Genomic DNA, 6000 nt, shown 5'->3' with positions numbered 1-6000 from the left:
ATTGGGTGGTAAGGGAGCAGCGATGGAGGAGGCCCAGGGCCTGCATGTCCTTGGTGGAGTGGGAGGGGGAGTTGAAGTGTTCGGCCACAGGGTGGTGGGGTTGGTTGGTGCAGGTGTCCCAGAGATGTTCTCTGAAGCGCACTGCAAGTAGGCGTCCAGTCTGCCCAATACAGAGGAGTTTGCATCGAGAATAATAGATACAATAAATGACGTGTGTGGAAGTGCAGGTGGAACTTTGATGGATGTGGAAGGCTCCTATGGGGCCTTGGATGGAGATGAGGGCAATTAATGTGGTGGCAGGGGAAGGTGCTGGGAGGGGAGGGTGGGTTATTGGGGGGGGGGGGGCGCGTGGACCTGATGAGGGAGTAGCGGAGGAAACAGTCCTTACAGAAAGTGGGTAGGGGTGGGGAGGGAAAAATATCTCTGGTGGTGGGGTCCATTTGTAGGTGGTGGAAATGGTGGAGGATGATGCGATGTATATGGAGGATGGTGGGTTGGAAGGTGAGGACCAGTGGGGTTCTGTCCTCATTCCAGTTGGAGGGGTGGGATTCGAGGGTGGAGGTGTGGGATGTAGATGTGCTGGAAGGCATCATCAACCACGTGGGAGGGGAAATTGCAGTCTTTAAAGAAAGAGGCCATCTGGTGTGTTCTGTGGTGGAACTGGTCCTCCTGGGAGCAGATGTGGCAGAGGCAGAGGAATTGGGAATAAGGGATCGCATGTTTGCAGGAGGTAGGATGGGAGGATGGGAGGAGGTGTAATCCAGGTAGTGGTGGGAGTTAGTGGGTTTGTAGAAAATGTCAGTGTTGAGTTGGTCACCGTTGATGGAGATGGAGAGGTCCAGGAAGGGGAGGGAGGTGTCAGAGACAGTCTAGGTGAATTTGAGGTCAGGGTGGAATGTGTTGGTGAAGTTGATGAACTGTTCAACCCCCTCGTGGGAGCTCCTCCCCGTGAAATGGCCCAGCAAACTTCTCAGTTAAAGAGCAAATAGGCAACAAATACTCAGCATTTCGCATGGTTCCTGCAGTCCTTGAACGGATGAATATAAGCTAACACTGTAGTTGGCCATTTGGCCCATTGCACTATTTGTGGCTCTTGGTTAGATCTATCACATGAGTCCTTTCCCAAGCCATGGACCTCCCCATTCTTCTATACAAAACAATGAAGTTCGGGAGTAAAGTTTCTGACAGACTGCTAAAGAATTTCTGCTATGTTATTCCCTCACTGATGGTGTACTTTCTGGAAAAATTAGGTTTGTGTGACTATCTGGCTCTGATTAGATGGCAGTTGTCTTATGGGGTGGTGGCTTTTTGACATAAAAAACAGCAATTTCAAAGCCCAAGGAAATTTTGTTTTCTTAAACTGTCTTTACTTGGAGATAACATTATATCCTTATAATGAGTTCCATGTGTCTGCTGATTTTATAATGGCGTGTGTGCACTGTACTGATTAAACAGTATATTATCTTTTTTTAATATCCTTTAAAAGACTGGTTTAACATAACCAGATAGTTGCATTTTTTATAACCTTTCCAATTTTTCAAATTTATTCCATTACTCCCTTGCACTATCTAAAGAGATATTTAAAATTGGAGAGATTGTGAGTTAGTACAGCGTAAGATACAGTTCTGTTGCCAATTATCTTAAACCTGTCTTCTCTGGTTACTGACATACCTGTCACAGATTATCATTATTGATTTAATCAAATACACTCTATACCCCTGAGCTCCATCATAAATCTCTCCTTGATCTTTTGTACCCCAAACAAAATAATCCCAGCTTCTCTAGTCTCTCCAAAGAACTGAAGTCTTTCATTTTAAGACTGAAGACAGACAGCAGGCAGATTTGATGCTTTCCCTTAGGGTACAGAAAGCAACAACTCAGGAGTTTCAAAGCACATACAGTCATAGAGATGTACAGCATGGAAACAGACTCTTCCGTCCAACCATCTGCGTTGATCAGACAACCAAGTCTGACCTAGTCCCATTTACCAGCACTTGGCCCATATTCCTCTCGACCCATCCTATTCATATACCCATCCAGATGCCTTTTAAATGCTGTAATTGTTCCAGCCTCCACCACTTCCTCTGAGAGCTCTTTCCATACACGCACCACTTTTGGGTGAAAAAGTTACTCCTCAGTTCCGTTTTAAATTGCTTTCCACTCACCTTAAACCTATACCGTCTGGTTTAGGACTTCCCCACCCTAGGAAAATGACCTTGGATATTTACCCTATCCGTGCCCCTCAAATTTATAAACCTCTATGAGGTTACCCCCTTAGTATCTGATGCTCCTGGGAGAAAAGCCCCAGCCTCTCCCTGTAGCTCAAACCCTCCAGTTCCAGCAACACTGTTATAAATCTTTTCTGCACCCTCTCAAGTTTAACAATATCCTTCCTATGGAAGGGTGACCAGAATTGAATACAGAATTCTAAAAGTGGCCTCACCAATGTTCCATTAAGCTGCATTATAACAAGTTTACTCGATGTTCTGACCAAAGAAGGTAAGCACACTAAATGCCTTCTTCATCACCCTATTTACCTGTGATTCCACTTTCAAGGAACTGTGCACCTGTACCTGCACCTGTACCCGAGGTCTCTTTAGTTTAGATTCCCTACAGTGTGGAAACAGGCCCTTCAGCCCATCCAGACCCATTTCCCTCTGACTAATGCACTTATGGGAAATTTAGCATGGCCAATTCACCTGACCTGCACATCTTTGGACTGTGGGAGGAAAGCAGAGCACCTGGAGGAAACCCACGCAGACACGGGGAGAATGTACAAACTCCACACAATCGCCCGAGGCTGGAATCGAACCTGGGCCCCTGGCACTGTGAGCCAGCAGTGCTAACCACTGAGCCATGTGCCGCCTCAGGGCCCTATCGTTAACTGTGTAAGCCCTGCCCTGGTTTACCTTCAGTTTTCTTTCATTTGCCCACATGACTGTGCCTTGTTGACTTTGCTCTGGGCAGTGTGGACACTTTCTCCCTTTCACACCGACATTAATATACATTTGACATCTCAATTGCTCATTCACCACCATTAACAACCTCTGTCTTTGGCTCTGGGCACCCTCACCATCTGTTCCCCTCATTCTTATTCCCCCTCTGTCTACAACATAAAAAACAGCATTTTCTAGCACTTTTCTGTCCTAAACAAGAGTTCAATCCAAATGGAATCTATATTATAGGAACATGGACTTGGAGGCACAAGTCAGGAGTGTGAGGGAATACTCACTACCTGGTTGGGTACAACTCCAATAATACTCCATAAAATTAATACCAGTAAGAACAAAGCAGCTCTCTTGATGAGCACCATATCTACCACCTTCCATATGTACTCTCCCTATCACCAACGCACAATAGCAGCAACGTGTACCATCTATCAGACGCTCTGCAACAACTCACTGAGACTCCTTCATCAACGACCACTGCCATCTTGAAGGACACAGGCAGCAAATATATGGGAACACCACCACCTGATATCTCCTGTCCAAACCACACGCCATCCTGATTTGGAAATGTATCTCCAGGATTGCTGGCTATAAATCCTGGAATATCACTTCCCCAATATCACTGTGAGTGTCCTTACTCTTCATGGACTGGTATAATTCAAGCACGATGGCTCAGTGGTTAGTGCTGCTGCCTCACAGCTCCAGGGCCGGGGTTTGATTCCAGCCTCGGGTGACTGCCTGTGTAGAATTTGCACATTCTCCCCCTGTCTGCGTGGGTTTCCACCCACAGTCTAAATGATGCACGTGTTAGGTGAATTGCCCATAGTATTCAGGGATGTGTTAGTTGGGGGTAAATGTAGACAAATAGGGTAAGGGAAATGGGTTTGGATGGGATACACTTTGGAGGGTTCATGTAGTCTTATTGGGCCAAAGGGCCTGTTTCCACACAGTATGATTCTAAGAAAGGGATCATCACCACCACCTTCTCAAGGGTGGGTGATAATGCTACTCTAACCATTGACATTCATATCATGTGAATATGTAAATAAAAAGGTGACAAGAAATTAAGAGACAGAACCAAAGCAATTGATGGTATTTAATGGAGAGGATGGGGGTCTCAACTTTTAGGGGTATAAGAACAGGATTAGGCCATTCTGCCCCTCATTACTGCACTTCCATTCAATAAGGTCTGTGGCCTAACTCGTTGCATCTGCCTTGGGCCCATATTCCTTGAAACACTTGCTTAATAGAAATTAGTCGATCTCAGATTTAAATTTAACACAATCTCCACTGCTCTTTTTGTTTCAAAGTGCTTTCCAAAATTTCTCATGAATGACCTGGCCCTAATTCTTTGACTAATCCTCCTGGTTTTAGAATCTTCCTCCAGTGGAATTTATCTTTCTCTCCTCTGCCTTTCTCAGTTAATACCCTGAAGACCTTGATTAGATTACCTCTTAACCTTCTAAATTCTAGAGGATAAAGGCCTAATTTGTCTGATCTCTCCTCATAACGTAACCCCTGATGTCCCAGTTATCATCCTTGTAAACCAGAGTTGAACTCCCTCCAGGGCAAAACGTCCTTCCTAAGGTTTGGTGCTCAGATTTGCTCTAAGTGGGATCCTACTGGAGTTTTGTCTAACTGCAAGACAGAACCTACATCTCTATACTCCAGCTCTTTAGATTTGAGAACGAACCAATTCCATTAGCATTCTTGTCTATTGTCTGTATTTGTTCAAGGCATTTTAAAGAGCTCTGCACTTGAAAACGCAAATCTCATTGGACAGCTGCTGTATTTAGCTTGGTGCCTTCTAACACAGTACCCTGATCTATCCTTTTTCAGTTCAAAATATATAACCTCACCACACCACCCTGGAGGCAAGTGTCTGTTCCGGTACAGACCCCACTCAAGGCACTGGATGTTAGCCTTTTAATCACCCACTTGAGGGTCTCATGTTGCTTATGGGTGAATAGATCCTCCATAGGCCTTCCTGCCATGGACCTAATCTCCTATTTTATCCAATCCATGCTCCCGTTACAATGGTAAAGGTGCTATAGGAATGTACATCATTGTTGCTGGATCAACCAGGCAGTCCTAGAGCTGGAAACAGAATGCTGCTTTGTGTTCCACAGCCTTCTCTCCTAAATATTAACGAGAATCCCCTGAACTTGACAATGTTGGTCCCTGAGCCACATCTTTGACATGCTTTGTGGATGTATTGTAACTACCTCCTTCACTTCTCTGTCTCTGAGCTCCAATGCATCCCTGGTTACGGAGACTGTGGGCATGAGTTCCCAAATTTTCTAAACGTACTGCCAGAGCGTGTGCATCACTGACAAGGCTTCCATTTATTGTCCGTCCCCACACACAGGATACAACACAATGGTTTATTCTTTAATCTCAGAGGTCAGTTGGAAGTCAAGCTTGATTGGGACTGGAGTCACGTACATGCCCAAACCAGGTAAGGTTGGTAAGGTCTACTGTTAAATGACATTAGTGAATCAATTCCTGTTTCATGATAATCTCACCGGTATATGGTCACACCTTTGGAGAGTGGTTCTGTGGAACTTGAACCCCCCGGTCCATTAATATGACCATTACACTACTGCAAGCAATTATTTATTCATCAATGCTCACGGAATCTCAATGAGCTCTCCCCTTCCACTTCTTTGTCAAGCCCCTTTTGTTCGAGGGTGAACAAGGCTTTCCTTCAGTCAGGATGAAACTTGCCATGGCAACGTGTAAACACATTCGTGTCATGTTTGCAGCCACAAAGTAAACGTTGCACGAAGGAGGGATCTTTCCAAACCGTGTGTTACCAACTCGGAGGGCCGCTTGGAAAAGATGCAACAAAGACTAAATACAAAGAGGCAGCTCTTTCCCTTTTCCAGCTGCTGTCTTTTCCCCAGTGTTTTTCTGCTTTTTAATTCAGCAACATTACTGCATTTTGCTGCTTGTTTTCGAGGCAATGCTCAGTGATCTTACCTCTCATGTTCTGCTGCCCCTTCTCAATGTGCTGAGCCTCTCACGGAAATAGCAATGACAACTTCCCACG

This window comes from Chiloscyllium plagiosum, unplaced genomic scaffold (genome assembly GCF_037043375.1).
Source record: "Chiloscyllium plagiosum isolate Xiang-an unplaced genomic scaffold, Cpla_swu_hap1 HiC_scaffold_28, whole genome shotgun sequence".
NCBI lineage: Eukaryota > Metazoa > Chordata > Chondrichthyes > Orectolobiformes > Hemiscylliidae > Chiloscyllium > Chiloscyllium plagiosum.
The sequence above is the reverse complement of the archived record's forward strand: the minus strand, read 5'-3'. Positions refer to the sequence as shown.